Here is a 17,764-nt window from a genome sequence, read left to right as displayed (position 1 = left end):
ATAAAGAAATAAATCGACGACAAGCAGAAGAAGAAGAAATACTAGCGCTGCTGCATCCTCCGGAGGATAACAAGAATAATGCCTTCATTTGCTGCAGGGCCTCCACTCTGCACCAAGTATAGACATGGCTTTTATGGCTGTAGTATTTCTGATTGGCATCCTAGGACAGCCATTTGAATTATTTAATAGAGCTCCCATTCCCTTAGTGGAGGGAGAAAAAGAAATATGTTTGTGTTTGCGTGTGTGTATTTGTGTTATTGGGAGTTTCTACGATGCCTTGCTCTTTATTGTCTTTGCTTTGGCATTCTCTCAGGCTTAACTAAGTCAAGTGAGGCTATTGTTTAAGCAAACAACTCAAATGTCACTTCTTTATGAAGAATAGTAACAAAAAAGTACTTGAAAAATCTCAAGAAAAACAAAGCAGTGCAAAGTGGCTTAACTAGCCTTTTGATGTTTTTGATGATTAAAAGTGAAATTGATCTTTCCTAAAGGTGCCCAGGGGTGAATCAGTCAATCCAGGATCACAATGTAGAACACAGAGAAGATATTGAAGGGATCTGGGCCTTGGGCTTTCACAAACCCGATCCATTTCCTGCCACGGAAGAGACGGAAAGAGAGAAAGAGAGAGATGAGTTAGTCTCTGTGGTGTAGCTATCTCTCCCCAGAGCCTCGTGTGGGAATGTGCAGGTGTTACAAGATCTCCTGTTCTCTTCCCTATCAACATTCTTCAGCTCACTTGCTCCTTACTTTCCCTTTCTCTCTGTCTCTCCCTGACAGCATGTATCAAAGATTCTGAAAGACTTGAAACGAAATTAGATAAACCACAGCAAGTCAGCAAATCATATCCATTCCTGATAAATAGAATGCATTGTGACCCAGTGAGACACCATGATAATCTCTTTTTGGGATATTCAGTGCATCTGGGAGGTAGTCTGAATGCGACGCAAATATGAAAGCACATCGCTATCTGGGGGACTGTTTAGATATGACATCAACAGCTGGACATGACCCATTTGACCACGGCCTGTCTCAACCCTGCCACCAACGCCTCTATCCCCACCCCCCCACCCATCCCCAACCCATCCCCAACCCATCTCTACATCCTGTCTTTATCAGGACTGATCGCCTCAAGCCTGTCTGACCTTGGCAAGCAGATAAAACAGCAGACAGATAAGGAAGAAGGGGCCGGGGAAAGAGCGGGAGGGAAGTAAGAGCAAAGAGGAGTAGCTTGCCATGAGATGCATTTTTCCTAAACTCTGGCTGTTTGAGAACCCCAATTTACATTGCCAGGGAAATCCTCTGGGAAGCTTTATGATAGATGAATAAGACTACTCTACCAGGGGGAGGAGATGAAGTCTGGGATGACCCGCTTTTGCAAATTTGGCCCCAGGGAGAAGGAAAAGGAAGCCGGGAAACTTAAGCTTTGCAGAGTGGATATCACTGTTGAGCCTCTGAAGCAACATTAGAGTGCTAAATTTATCATTGTGTCATATTTGGGATTATGAATTAGGCTGAACAGATGCTATATGCCCTGTCAGCGGGTTACGGCTTTAGTAAAACAGTTCATTTAAACCGTTATTTCTTGATGCCACATTCTTACAAAGGTATTCAAAAGAATTCAGTTCTTGTTTAGGTCATTACAAGCGTATTTAAATGTTCTTAATTTTGCACTAGGTTTGCGATTGTTTGACTGCACTGGAATGCCAATTACATCAATGAAACATATGACAAAATGTGTTGAAAGTTCTTAATTTTTTCTTTCACAAGGAAAACAAGACTAAAATTAAATAAAAAAGTAATCTTTGAAAATCATAATGACAAAATGTGAAGTAATGTGAAAACTACCCTTGTGATAAGTAACAGTATCCTCTGCTGTTCAAAAATATCTTGTCTTAAGAAGCTGATTTAGCCACTTGACTTGTTGCACTAATCAGCAGCATCTCACATTTCAGTCACATTCTGTCGTTGCCAGTAATGTTAGCTAACATTAACAGTTTACAGAAGGAAAAGGGTATCAGATCTATGCACTAAAATCCCACTGAAAATTAGACAAAAAGCTACAACAAGGGAAAAAACATGCTAGCATACAGACATTTATAAAAAATAAAAAAAAAGTAAGCTAACTTTACCCTAACATTGTCAAGGACTGTGAAGGTGGATGTAACATTAGGCTAACGGTACTTTCAATAGTAGCAATCTTTCAACTTGCTATCAGTAGGAATAAGTGCATGATGTAACCATGAAAATTCTCAAATAGACATTTGCTGTACTAAATTATACCACATTTTAGCTGCTTGCCAAAGCTAAACCGAAATAGTGAATAGTATTTTGGTGAACAAAGTGAGTCAATCCACCCTCTGAATAATCATGCTGCTCTGTCGTGGCGCACATTTAGCTACATATGCTAGGTGAGCATGAACAACAGTGAATGAACGGCTGTACTGAAAAAGCCAGAGTTTGGGAATGACTACTGTATTTAAGGAGGAGAGTGAGTCTGTTGTATTACAGCAGAGAGTGACATGGACAGTGTGCGTGTATGTGTGTGACTGTGTATGTGAACCATTACAGTCTGGTATATATAAGTAAACAATGCCTTTTTTGCTAACCTCACAATAGAAGAGAATCACACCTGTTAGCGTGTTAATTGCACACATCAAATAAGGTGACAGTTGTAGACAAAGAATACTTAGAGGATGAAAATTTCACATACAACTAGACTAAAATGTTTATAATATACTATATATAACTACATTGTTTGTAACCCTAACCTTGCACTCCTATCCACTGTGGTGTTCAGTCTCTTGGAAAGAAAGATATGAATTTGACAAGTGAGAAAAGTAGGAATTATTAAAATTGGTAATTCATAGCAATTAAATGTTTCATAGCAGTTGATTTCACTCTTTAATTATGTATTGATAATTTGAAAAATACACTCTTACAAACTGAGAAGTTGGAATGACAAAGATTTATTTTTTCAGTATGGGTATATAAAAGCAATATAATATTATATTTTAGCACTCTAGATTGGTGTGATGTCAAGGACACTTGTTACTGTGACACAGGTAGACAAACTAAAAGGAGTTGTGATATAAAGAATCAAAACCTTTGATTATGACCATGGATTATTAGTGACAGCACATGGGACAGTTTGTTCAAGGCAGATGCTAATAACCAAACTGTGTGTGTCTCCATGTCCCCTCTTGGACACAGACAAATGAGAAGTGACCCTTAATTGTGTTGTTCTGTTAGGGTGGCACGTTGTCAGCGAAGACAGACAGAGAGAAGGAGGGGCTTTTCTGTTTATTCACAAAACCAATCAAAACTGACTGATTGGAAAAAATCAGTTTGTTATTAGAATGCATGTGATGTCAACACACGGATGGTGCAAAATGTTACAAATGTACCATATATATAAAACAAACATATCATGACAAATGCTCAAAGTTCACTAGTCACAGATAAGAATTCTTCTTTATGTTCAACAATAAAAGGTTAGTAGGTTTACCCTGTGTTGTCCAGAGGGCTGAATTAGCTTTCAAACTGTCTCACTGTGTTGGTGCTGTAATTGCACCGCTCTGCTAAGTGTTGCCCCATGGCTACACAATTCCACGCCTCCATTTCCTCCAATCATGACAGCTGTATCTCAGCTCTGATTGGGCGGTTGCTGCGAGGAGTTCCTGACCTTTCAGATGGAGCCCATGTGGCCCGATTCGGTTGGCTGGTTTACATTCTGTCAAACATGAGTCTGTGAGGCACAGAAAACTGCATCCCTTCCAGAAAATGTCAAACAGCAGTGGCAGGTCTTTGCTGGCACTGTACTGTGATATTATTTTGAAGAATCTTGGCAGAGGTTGACATGTCTTTCGGTTCACAGGAAGAACTCTGATTTGCATTCAGAGTGCTTGTTCAAATAAACAACACTCAATGTGGTTCATAAAGATCAGACATTTTGTAGAAGTTAGAGAACAAAGCATAGTTGTTGCATCAAAAGAAAAGTAACAACATTAGGGCCAGAAAGAGTCTGTATCTTTGAAGCTATGCTAAGTCTCGACAGAGGGAGGAGGTGTTGCACAGGACACTCCAATGCCAGCAAAATCTCCAATTAGAAAGTTAATTACTCTTGTATTAATACTTTATTTGTGATTCATGGAGCTGACTACAGGCTTGACATTGCATTTCATTACTTTTGATTTGTGGAGATGAGAGTCTCAGACTGCCACTGACGTGGCAGAAACCAGCCTAGTAGAAAAGTTGTAAGCGTATACAACTATCACACAAACTGCAGTTCAGACAGTGCTTACCAAAGATGAATGTAATTCTATTTATCTCTTTGTATGGTCGTAGGCGACAAATATTACATACCCATTGTACATGGGTGGATTTCCTATACAGGAGCTCTTTTAAGATATTACATTGCTGTGCAGTAGCAACATCACTGTACCTTTGAAAATAGAGTATTTTTAGCCACATTAGAAGGCCAGTTGGTTGGCCCACCACTTTGGTTCAGACTGGAATATCTCAACAGCTAGTGGATGGATTGCAATGAACAGACACTAATTGTCACCAGAGGATACATCCTACTGACTTCAGTGAACTATCGGAGTGCTCCTTTTTTAAAATTTCGATCTAAACAATAACATTGTAGTGAGCGCTATGAGTGTCTAGTTATGTTTGCATTGTTCAAAATCAAGTTCTCAGGGAAAATATTCTGGTATCAGCCGAATGGATACACTTTTTAATCTTCTAGATAAGTGCACAGGCAAGTATGTGGACAGTGGTGCCCCTCTGTACAGAAAATGGAATATATTACAAGCTTGAAGTTCCTTTCCACTGTAATAAGGGAAGCTCCCTCTCCACATGACTTGTGTATTAACATCTCAAACACCGTGGCATGTGCTTGTGCGGTTATTGAAGCTCCAGTCTGTCAGCTGCTAACCACCAATGCCCACCTGTTTAGGTATTACAGGCCATCAACACACACACACACACTCACACAAACAAACACACAACATACCCAGGTGCATTGTACAATGGATTAAAGCACTGGGGGATGGCATTCCATAACCCTGCATGAGGATCCTTGTTACATCTCCCGTTGGCTGCCATCCAAAAAATGTTAAGCAATGAAAACCATTAATTAAGTGACATAATTAGCATACTTGGTGCTAAAGTGACATTTCCCATCCCTACCTGTGGCGCAAGGGTCTGGGCTCTATCCTCCACCAGAAGTGTCATGTTGATCCCTTTCCTGCCTCCACTAATGTCAGCATTAATAACTCGACATGATGTCATCTCCTTAACTTATGTCCAACAGGAGGTGTTGGGAACCGCTTGTGTCCGTTGTTATGCCGATTAATCTGCCCGGAGTCGCAGTGCTGAGGGTGGGTCCGAGCTGAATGGGGGGTCCTGTCTGATGAGAGACACGGTGATATTTGCTTTTGTATTGCGGAGGAGAAAGGGCAGGGGCAGTCAAGGGTAACTATGGTAAATCTTCCAGTGCACGCCTTGTGAGGTAAAGCAGAGCGCTGCATACACAGACTCTGTTTGGCTTCTCTGTTTGGTAGGCGGGCGGTTAATGGGGTTGGCTATGTGTTTTTAGTCTGTGCCTTTGTGTGCCTGTGAATACCTTCCTGTGTCTGCATGCACGGACAGCTTTGCTTGTTTGTGTTTATGTTTGCCTTGGCCATGTTATCTTGTCTGCAGGATAAACTAGGTGTGTTTTTCTTGTAAACACCATTTCAGCTTTTCTTATTACTGATGTGCATCAGTTGAATCAGGGCTGTTAGATGCGCATCAACTGTCTGTTGGCCAAAACACAAGACAGGGATTTTGATAAGTGGGTAAAAGTTTAGAAATAGGTCAAATGTTTAATTGGGTTTGTTCTAAAACAAGTACATTGAATGGTTAAATTGTAAAATCTATCTATCTATCTATCTATCTATCTAGATATCTATCTATGTATGAGATTAAATGATGTGGGATGACACATTTCAGAAAAAAAATCACAGAAAAAGAATACTAAGTATTTGAAAATGATACATTTTCATATTGCAATGGCAGCTTAAGATGACACCCTTTATCTTAAACTGCTTGCTGATATGTTCGTCTGTCTGTTTGTCTTTGTGGTGAAATGATGTGTTTTTCAGGGAAAACTCTTTCATGTGTGGTTTTGTTGTTTTACAGCTTTTTGGACTCTTTTTTATCATCGGTGCCAATGACCCTGGGATCTCTTTTTCTGTATTTCTTTGTAGCAACTTGAATCATTGCATAAAATTCTACTGTATATAATATATGCTTAGTGACTTATGGGAGACAGCGTCTGTCCTTATTTCACACCAATATTTTCAGAGCTTGTTCTCGGTCACTGTAGCTGTCTTTTCCAGGAAGATCCCATGTCAGAAGAATCGTCAAGGACACTTTCTACTCATCTTATTCAGCTCTGGCATTTCTCAAGAGCCCTTGAGACATGCGTTCAGAGTGCTTCTGCCAAAAGCCTGCAACACATTTTTCGCATATTCTCACAGTTTTACTGGGCTGCCTGTCCTGTAATTACAGTAGGTTGATGTTCACTCTGTGCTGGTAGTGCTAGTATATTGCCAAGTATAACATTAACCACTTGGACACACTACAGTATATGGAGTGTGAGGTATAAAATAGCAAAACATATAGACCAGCCTGACAAAAGCTACATTATGTGTGAAAAGAGCAGGCACCAGCTACCGTCTCATTAGGGCCTATGATAAGCATTTTTAGCAATCATGGTGTTTTGATTAGCAATAAAAACACTACTGTGCCCAAGAACAGCTTGACAGAGCTGCTAGCATGGCTGTAGACTCTTAAAAAACTCTGAAAACATGTTTAAAATATTAAATAATAAAATAAATAAATAAAGTTTTCTTTGCATGTATTTTGTTATTTTGACTAAAGCCTTTCTCAATGTCTCCTAGGCTTCCCAAAATACAGACAAACTTCAGGTAGCCTTGGTAAGTATTTTGTGGATCTTACAATAAGGACATAACATTCTTTAGACTACAACATGGTAATAAACTTGAAAATCAGCCAAATAATCATACACAGTGAAGGTAAATGATTTGATAGAAAACGGCAAAAGACTGTCTGTACTCATGATAAGGCTGCATACTCACGTATGTTTGTTGATTGATTGATTAAACCACTGCCCTGACCTCCATTGAACCTGCTTGAACCTGTCTAAATCATGCTGAATTTTAATGGGCATTTCCATGCAAGGGCACTGTAATACCATACAGCTAGCAATTGACAGCTTTTGAGCTTAGGGAGTTTTATTAGGTCTAAACACAAGAGGCGAATCTGAATATGCATGTATTAACCTGTCATGAGAGTCAGCTTGTGTGTCAGCCAATAGAAAAAAAAAAAAAAAAAAAGTCTTGTCATGTTAATCTGTCGCTGACTGTCCCCAGTCAAACAAGCCGCTTCTGACATTTGCCTTTGTCCAATTATTTGCATGTGTGGCGCCGACTCCTAAAAGCAAGATATAGAAGCAGAGGAATGATGGCCTTTGCTTCCCTTCTTTTTATGTCCTTTGGCTCCCAGTAGGTCAGGTGTCATGGGCTGCAAAAATATATTTCATGCAGCTGCACATTTTCTTCGTGATTTGAATGAGGAAGAAACAACAGCAATAACTCTGGGACACATTAAGATTTTCTATTTTTTCTGAGCTGCAGTTATTCTCTTATGCTAGTACCTTCATTATTAGCCACCGGGGATCTCGACTGTATCTTTATTGGTTGGCATAAATACTAATCAAATCATTATGATACAACAGGGCCCCTTTCATGCATCTTTTCTTAAGCCTCTTTATACCCATGGAGGCAATTAATGTGACAACATATTGGTTCTGATCAAACTACTGATCCCTAAATGGGATGTGTGTTTGCACTAAGGGTATGAATGTGCTTGTTTGTATATATTAGAGAGAGCTATGTGTGTGTGAGAGAGAGAGAGATGAGTTGCTTTGCATGTTGGCTCTGCTAGTCAGGAATTGATCGGTTGCATGCATTAGCAGATTGCCTATTGATGAGGGGGAAGATTTATAATGCTCTGATTTATGGTAGCAATCTACGAGTATAAATAAATGAATATGTGCCTGCCCTGGTTGGTGATGGCAGTAAAGCCTTGATTTGCAAGCTCATCTGCAATCGCAAATGTCACATTTAGTATGCCCTCATCACCAGGCACTACTGACGGATAATACATACAGTGAAGTCAGATGTCAGGCACGCTGAAAGGACAACAAGTCTCTCGGTGCTCATCATTCACGTTGACACAACAGTATGCAGTAACCTGTACAAATAAAGTGGGGAGAAAATGCATTTCAAAATGGATTCTACCCTTTCTTTTATATTGCGATTCATAATTTGACCTCAACTTCAATGAAAATATAGTGATGTCAGTCATGAATATGACAATCATGAATCATGAATGCTTGTATTGTAAGTGTAACTTTATTTAGCACACTTATTAAAAGTGTACTTTGTTTGAGTACACATCTAAATGTTGGGTATAGTTTATCAAAAATATATTAAATGATTGAATGGGTTAAAAATGGGATTAATGTACTACATAAATGTTTTTGTACCACATTACCATTTATGAAAAGTGCTATTTTCAGTATTTTACAAGTGTTACTATGTAAAGTATACATTCTTAGTGTTTTTAGTGTTAATACCATTGTTAGTGTAATATGTAAGTTATGCCTGCATTAATGTAGAATTTTGATACAGACCAACTAACAAATCAACAAATCATAAAGCTGCATGACAAAAATGACTAAGCTGGGATAAAGAGGGATATTCAGACTGACCTCTCCGTGTATAAAAATAATATTGCTCTTTGGGATTTGCAGAAAATTGGGGGCAACACAATTATAGTGTGCCTATTTTAAGATTAATTAATGGTTCTGAGGTTATTGAAAGTCCAGTTCAAATGTTTTTCAGGCATTACTGCATTAACATATATTCATTTTTCATCTAATGTAATGGTAGTATAGTATAGTAGAAGTATAATTAATAAAACTGGTAAAGAAAAATTAATGTGTTCACAACTATCAATTTTACCCCTAACAGTCTCGTCACATCTTATTGATGATCTGAGCCACAGTTCTATGTTTTGATTAGAATGCAGAAAGAGCATTAGTGGGAAAAGGTGGGTCTATGTACTAATACACAGAGAACAAACAACTCTAGTTGAGATAGATTTTTCATAAAGCTGCATCTGAAACATCCCCGGGATGTCATCTTTTCCTACATGCAGGATTTGCACTGAATACACTGCAAAGCATGACAAAGAATACAAATTTATAACTGTTTGACATTTGTGTGGGTATATTAAAGCTGCCTGTTGCTAGTTGTCACAATTAAATCTTGGTACACATAATGGATAAAACCTGATAAGGTATCTGCTACCTGAAGATGAATGAAGGAATTCAAGGAAATTAAATGGCATACCTTTACACAGCTTTTAAGTAGATGTCAACGGCAAAGTACATTTATCAATGCTTCATTACAGTCTTTTTATCATATCAGTTTAATGTGTCTATTGGTTGGAGAACGAATAATTAAATGATTTCAGTTGGGTCAAGGTATTGACCCTTTATTAGTTTATCTATATAGCACATTTCATACACAGAGGCTTTACATAATATAATGAAAACATTGGATAAACATTAAAATGATAGAAAACATTTTAAAATAAAGAAAAAACAGCAATACAAATACCATACTTCTTTTCACTCTGTTCTTTGTATATTTGGATTATATACGTTAAAAGTAACAACTGGGATGTCCTTTTTTTCCAATGCCATTTAGTAGAAGGTGATCTGGTTTGACCCAAGCCCCAATCTGAAGATGACTACAGTATCAGGACCCCCTTGTCTGATAGACTTCTCTATCTGAGTCACTGAGACACTCTACAGATGCCCTTGAATTTAACCTTAACAGTTAAATCATTTACTGGGGGGGAATCCTATGATAGTGTGGCTTGTCTGACCTCCAAACCAAACCCCCCACTTCCTCATTGCCCCCCCCTCCCGCCAGCCATGCTAAGGGAATCTAATCACAATTGCAGAATGTGATACGAACTTTCTCCTGCAACCAGAATAAAAGCGATATGATTTTATCCAGTGGCTGCGTGATATGAATTCAAACCAGTGCCTGAGTACATTATTTATCTGCTTAGAAGGACCCCTTTGCCCTTGGTGATTTTCACCCATCTCCAATTTTCCTTTTTGGTTTTGATGGGAGGATAGTTACCTGGGGTTAAATGATGGTTAAGTAGCCTGTTCTCTATTTCAGTGGTTCTCAAGCTTTTCTGTGCCCTGGACCCCTTGCATATTTTGAGAAATCAACCCCGTCCCAAAAAAACCCCCAAATAATTTGACGGATACAGAAACTGCATTCAATTAATTGTAGGGAAAACCTACATTGCTTTATTGTAATACACAAGTGCTTTATTGTTATGCACAATCAACATGAACATGATGTAATCCTCTTTATATTACCTCTTCTTGTTTTCCATCTTGGATTTTTTCTCCAGTGGACCAGAGTCTGTTTGACCGTTAGTTGTTTAGTTTGAGCCATTTCTCCATATTGCTAATGCTACGGTGAAAAACTTCTTTGTGTTTGTGTGTTTGTTTGTTTGTTTGTAGCTACATTTCAAGTGCCATATGCTGAACCATGCAAGTCAAAGAGTTTTCCACAACACATTCTTGTGAATGTTTCACAATTAAAGCCTTGTTAAGAATTGAAGGGTTTCTGTCCACTGAAATTCTAGAGGGCTTTTAATTTGAAATGGATACAGGAAGTGTTGAGTTTGTATTAATGGTGTAATGCAATAACTTTAATAGGGCAAACAGGAGCAGATCAAAGTGAGGCTTGGTACTAAAATATGACCATTTATACTTATCAAACAGAGGGAATTAGAAACAAAGGCCTGCCTCTAACACAAGCCTGCTTCAAATAAAGGCCTGTTACCTTCTGTAGTTGAGGTAAATAAAGGTCCTGGTCACTATTTGAAGAAATACAGTATGTCTGTAAAGGCCATAGGACCTTTTTGAAAAATATATTTTATTATTTCCCGGACCCCTTGCAATTACACCATGGTCAACTAGGGGTCAGCGGACCCCCAGTTGAGAAACAATGAATGTTCTATCCCAAGGGAAAATTATTTTCTTTTTTGGAATTGCAGTGTCATCAAGATAACTTGAGGTGTTACAGATTTCTTAGTACTAATTTAGAGATTGTTTATTGAAAATAGTAACAGTGAACACTTCTTCTCAACACATGGTGCTGCTTTGGCTCGCCATTTGTTTGTCGTGTGTCTGAGGATTGAACAGTGGATTGTTTGTTCAAATATGAAGAACTACTGCACATTCAGGACAGAACACAGCAATTCCCACCTAGGTTATTTTTTTCATTGTGTGACTTTGTTAGGTGATAGTGGCAGTCACTGGCGAAGGCTACTGACACCACCACCAAGCTCAACCCAGGAAACAAGGAAGAAGAGCAGGTGCCCTGGTGCAGCTACAGAGACTCAAACATTGCTGTCCGCTGCCTTGCATAATCTTGTCTAATGTCAGATCCCTGGCCAACAAGAAGGATTAATTGGCCCTCATCAGCTCCAGGTGGGACATCTCTGACTGCTCTGTAATGTGCTTAACAGAAACTAGGCTCAACAAGGGACTGCCCGACTCTGAGTTACATCAAACAGGCTTCTCCTTTCACCGAGCAGACCATACTGAGAACTTGCTAAAACGGAGGGGTGGTGGAGTCTGCTTCTATGTGAACAAAAGGTGGTGCACCGACACCAAAACAATATATCAGTCATGCTCACCAGAGCTAGAGACTCTCGCCATCAGATGTAGACCCTTTACCTACTGAGGGACTTCGCCTCAGTCATCCTGGTAGTTGTTTATATCCCCCCCAGGCTGGAGCCATGCTGGCAGCCCGGCTGCTAGCTACACGGATTATGGAGGTAGAAAACGCACACCTGGACTCAGCTGTTCTCATACTGGGGGACTTCAAACTTGTGAACATGAAAAAGTCATTGCTTAGGTTTAAACATCAGATACATGTTGCCACCAGAGGTAAGAAAATGCTTGATCAATGCTATAACACTATCCCTCAGGCGTTCCAGGCTGTGATGCAAGCCTTCCTTGGCCTGTCAGACCACAATATGATTTTTGTCATCCCCCAGTACCACCATGAGTTGAAAACCATCAAGCGGACCATTAGGCCTAACATATTAGCAGCCTGGTCCCTCCAGGCTGCTAATATGTTAAGTGACTGTCTGGATTTGACTAATTTTACTGTTTTTAGAGATACATGTTGTGATTTACATGAATTTACTGACATGGTTGCATCATACATTCATTTCACAGAATATGCATGTATCCCATCAAAGATGGTGACTGTTTTCAGTAATAATAAACTATGGTTTTGTGAGGAGCTAACTTTATGTGTGAAGAAAAAACAGGCTAGATTCTAAGAGTGGAGACAGAGATCTCTATAAGGTAGCCAGATATGAATTTGAGCAGGCCGTGAGAAAAGTTAAGGCTAAGTATAAAGACGGTCTGCAGGACAAACTACAATCCAAAGACAGCCGAGGGGTCTGGTAAGGTCTCAGATGATTACAGGATACAAGAGCAAACTGACAGCTCAGGATGAGGACCCCATACACCCAGATAAGTTGAATGAATTCTATTGCAGATTTGATTTGCTGTCAGATGAACAATTCGGAGCAGTAGATAGAGACTGAAATTCCTTCTATTGTGGTGAAACAGCACAAGGTTAAAGCCCTGCTCTGCAAACAAAATAGCAGGAAGGGAGCAGGGCCAGACAATGTGTCCACATTCACTTTAAGGTACTACACCACCCTACTCGCCTTTGTTTTCACAGATATTTTTATCTGGTCTATCAGGCTATGCAAAGCCCCTGCATGTTTTCAATCTGCTGTTGTCATCCCTGTACCCAAGAAGTCTAATGTTGTTGGTCTGAATGATTACAGGCCTGTTGCTCTAACTTCTGTTGTTATGAAGGTGTTTGAGTGACTGGTCAATAACCATTTATCCAGTGTTGAGATGGACATGTCTCAGTTTGCCTATCGGGCTAACAGGTCAGCGTTAGTTCAGCGTTTAATACCATTGTGCCCCTTAATTATTTGATAAATTCCAGGTATTGGGAATGAATCAGTCTCTAAGCAACTGGATTTTGGATTTTCTGTCTGATAAGAAGCAAGTGGTTATGGTAAGTAACATGTCCTCTAGGCCTCTGACACTCAACACTGGGGCCCCTCAGGATTGTGTTCTCTCACCTCTGCTGTACTCACTATATACCAACCATTGTGTATCCCATTCTGAATCTGTGCACATTATTAAATTTGGAGATGACACAACAGTGGCAGGCATGATAAGGAAAAGTGATAAATCAGCCTACATGGCCGAGGCGGGGGCCGTAGTGGAGTGGTGTAAGGAAAACAACCTGGTTTTAAATGTAGCTAAGACAAAAGAAATGATAGTCGACTTCCAGAGGGGTAAAGAAGTTTTCCCTCCATTGATCATTAATGACCAGATAGTAGAAAGGGTTGACACTTTTAAATTCCTTGGCACCACCATATGCCACACACTGAAGTGGGAGGTTAACATCAGCTACATAAATAATAAGGCCCACCAGAGGCTTCATTTTCTGTGACAGCATAAAAAGTTTGGTGTGATTGCGGAGGCGATGCTGCACTTTTACAGTGGAGAGTGTCCTCGTCTTCTCAGCCATAGTGTGATATGGAAACACAACAGCCCTTCAGAGGGGACAGCTTTAAAGAGTGGTACGCACAGCATCTAAGATCATTGGCTGTGACCTTCCCTCTGTCTCCTCTATATATGCCACACATATCAGACACAAGGCGCAAAAGGTGATCGCCGACTCCTCTCACGCTGCTAACTCCCTCTTCAAACTCATCCCCTCGGGAAGGAGACTCCAGAGTGTTAAGTGTAGGACATCCCACCTCAGGAACAACACACATCATGAGGCTGTTTGATACTTGAACTCTAACGCACAAGCACTTGTAATAGCAGAGCAAGCATTAGCCAACAAGCACTATAAAAGTAGGTAGGCAGCAGCACAAAGCAACAAGCCCTTTAAAACGAATGCAGCAGCACAAAGCTCTTTAGGATTTTTTTTTATGTTAGATAGATTATTTTATTATGCATGTATACTTTAATGTATAAATGTGATAACTGTTTTTGTCATTCTTGTTTTATCTGCTTTACATAATGTGTGTTTTTGTCTGTTTTTAAGAGATGTACTGAGGCAAATTCCTATCAACTGTATTGGCATGGCAATAAAGTACAGAATTGAATTGATCTGAATTCTATCCTCATGTGCCTGCAAAATGCACTGGAGTGCATGGCAATGATAATATTAATTCAAACACATTAATCACCTGATGTCCTCCTGTGTCTCTTTTCTTTCACAAGCTTTAAAAACTGAACGTTTCCAAAAATTACTTAATACTGTAATGGACTGACTAGTACATTTTTTGCTGCAAAGGCATAAGATTTTTTCATCATTTAGTCATTTTTAGACCTAAATGTCAGAGGAAAGAAGGGGGGAACGAAAGTGAAGAATCCCTCTTTTTATGACAATGATAATAGCTACTTGGATGAAGTTCCTATTACATATTCAAAGTGAAAGCAGTAACTTTAAATACATAACTTTTTTGTATCAGCATGAATTAGAGATAACTGATCATTTCTCCGCTTGTCATCTGCTTCCTAACGACATCCTTGAGAGAGAGTCATGGGCAAAGGAAAATCAAGGTATTTGTGTTAGTATGGAGTGAGAAAGTAGAGTGATTTTGCCAGCATATCTGCTGTTTAAATATGCAAACACTCACACACAAACAGCACTGAACAGTGCGCACTCTTGGAGGGACTGGGCCTCCTCCTGGGATCGAGCCTCCTCCTGGACGGAATAAATAAATGTTTCTCCACAGCCTTTGGTCTGCATGCTGAGCAGTCCGTCAAGCTCTCCTTCCTGCTTCCGTGAAGCAAACAAATGCTTGCGCTGATTCACCTGCCACAGTTGCATATTCCCAGAGCACCCTGGGCTTAGTAAAGTATAGAGGAGAAACATACGGCCATGTGATCAAAACCATGTCAGCCATGTCTGAACAAGCGTTGCCCTGCCCTGTATTTTTTCATAAAGCGGCCCCTGGGTTTACCATGCTTTATCCCTCTGGTGGACTTCTCTTCACTGAGAGCCACAAGAGTAATAACTATGCTCATAAATTATTTGGACTCTTGAAATGAGACAGAAAGTATTGCTCCTCCATGAGATCACTTGTTTGCCTCTCTTTTAATTGGGTTGGTGATAATTATCTGTGTCCACTTATATGAATCAATTACAGACACTTAGCATTGTAATCAATTCTATTTTAGTGTTTTGCACTGCGCAATGCATGATTAATTATATAATTAAGCACTTTGCTTGATTTATGTGGGATCTCCTTTTTTATTCTTTGCATTATTTATTTATATTTGCCTGCTTTAAGCACCATGGGTCAACATTAGTTGGAGTGTGTTGCTGGGAAATTTCCAAGAAATTATTTAAAGAGTTCTTCCAGAGACACTCAGCTGTTTCAATTGCATTATTGAGGAATACTATATATTAATCATAGTGTAGTGAGCTTTGTTTTTGGCTTTGTAATGACATACAGTACTTCTTTACAGAAAATAGAAAATAGCACCAAGTGGCTTTGATTTCCATATTTGTCTAATATTTCATGTCATCATCATAATTGTCCCTTTTGAATATCAAAGACATAGCCAGCATTTTAGAAATAGTCCAAATTCTGGTCTAAATGCTGTTTTAAAAAAGACATTTTCCACACTGTTACCAATCGAACTCTGGTGAAAAAGTACTGACTGCTGAAGAGTTTGACAAGTTTGACAAGTTTGGAAAGACGAATACGAAACAAGCTGCTGGCTAGCTCAAAGACTGGAGATAAAGACTGCAAAACAGAAAACCTGGTTGCCTACTAACACCTCAAAATCTCACTTAACAGGTTATATCTAATTTGTTTAATCTTTACAAAATAACAAAGTGTAAAACAGTTATGGTTCTACTGGGAGTTATGTGCCAGACAATTTCTTGGAGCAGTGACTTCCTGGAGTCTCCACAGAAGGAAATCACTGCTTCCGGCCAAGAAATAGTCCAGCACATAACTCCCATAATCCCAAATTATAATTTTTACACTCCAGTAAAGAAGCAAATAAGCGTATTTCCCAAAATGACAAACTATTGCCAAAAAACAACACAGACATGACCTGAGTGTCAATAATCTTTAACTAAAGCCCTGTTGAATATCACTTTTCTTCTCTTCTTATTAAACATAAGGGTATTTTTTTTAATTAAAATGTTACTACTTTTGCTATATTAGATGTGTATGTGCATTATATGTGTATGTGCATGTATGGAAATATGAACTGTGAGATACCAAGTTATATTTAGTTGCATGTAACTAACATACAGTGGTGCACATCAATAAGCATAGCAATAAGCGAGTTACTAACTCTGTTGCAGTTTCTCCAACACTTCTAATTGCACATTGATTAAAGCAAGTTACCAATCACACTTAATATGACACTTTTCACTGTTCTAATATAGTTTGGTAAGGAGGAGCAGATGGGTTTAAATTGCTTATAAATCTCAAAATAGACCTCTGAATCTCAAAAAGGGACATCCGTTGTCATTGTGTTGTCAACAGCATTACAGTATGTGTTATCTGGATCAGTGGGAGGATAAAGCAAGAAGTCCTAACTCTGTAGAGTGCTTGTGCACACATTTATGTCAGGCACATGAAGAACAGCTAAAGAGAAAAGAGAATAATGAAAAGAAATTACTATAAAGAAAATATTATGGCAAGAGGGCACGACAGAAATTGGAGGAAAGGGTAAAAAAAGAAAAATCAATACATAACTGTAATTTGGCTGCCGGGCAAAATTCACAAGTTGCAAATTGCCGCTGCCTGTGTTTCAGAGCTTTGTGCTTCACTTAGCTTTCAGCATCTTCTCCCTTGGCTGCTTTCTCAGGTAGTCCAGCCCTCATTTGAGCTCCAATCCTCTTTAGATAGATATTGACCCATGCATCCATCCATGCTGAAGCCTAGATGATCCCTCACACCAATCACATGTGCAGGAGTGACTAAAGAAAGAAAGGGAGGGATGAGGAGAAGGAGGCGGAAGAAAATGAAAGGAAGCTGAGCAACAAAAAAGGAAAATGAAGTATGAAAACCAAGAGCGTAGTAGGAGACAAATGAATTAATAATGCTTGTAAACTGCAGTTAATCTGTTTTCATGATTCATCACATTCTGCCATTCCAGGAAACATAAAAAAGGCCACCTGACCCTAACTGCTTCTGTGTATATTTTTGGCGCTGCAGGCTTCAAGGCAATACCCATACTATTGATTGTGTTACACTTAGAGCTATTGATCGGGGTTCAAAGTTAAGGGGTGAGATGGACGGAGTGGGAGAGAGGTTGAGGGACTATGTTGAGGGTTGCTCGCTCACTTGGCTTTGCGGTCATTGCGCCATTTAAGGGGGAGGATCAGTTTCACAGAGACAGATCACAGACGACTTCATTTCCGATACGGAAAGGGGAGGAAATTGATTGGCCAACAAATTGTGGACAATGTAAAAAGTTATTCACACTGTCTCAAATGTTTCCTGTGAC

The 17,764-nt window shown here is 39.3% G+C and overlaps 1 long non-coding RNA gene across 5 annotated transcripts in view; it reads right to left on the bottom strand.

The window, feature by feature from the left end:
- Window positions 1-17,366, bottom strand: part of LOC121890125 — a 17,534-nt gene extending 168 nt beyond the window's left edge. Inside the window, exons 1-4 of one of the 5 annotated variants that reach the window (XR_006093701.1) lie at window positions 14,926-17,366; window positions 8,238-8,322; window positions 5,191-5,410; window positions 1-592 (exon numbers count right to left, since the gene is read on the bottom strand). The exon at window positions 1-592 is cut by the window's left edge and continues 168 nt beyond it. This is a non-coding gene — a long non-coding RNA (uncharacterized LOC121890125). Of the gene's footprint in view, window positions 593-2,965; window positions 5,411-8,237; window positions 8,323-14,925 lie in introns of those variants that run through there. The other 4 variants (XR_006093699.1, XR_006093700.1, XR_006093702.1 and 1 more) reach the window with 4 other exon arrangements.
- Between the last annotated feature and the right edge of the window lie 398 nt (window positions 17,367-17,764).

This window comes from Thunnus maccoyii, chromosome 22, assembly GCF_910596095.1.
Source record: "Thunnus maccoyii chromosome 22, fThuMac1.1, whole genome shotgun sequence".
Classification (NCBI taxonomy): Eukaryota; Metazoa; Chordata; class Actinopteri; order Scombriformes; family Scombridae; genus Thunnus; species Thunnus maccoyii.
This window is presented reverse-complemented; position numbering and strand designations above follow the sequence as displayed.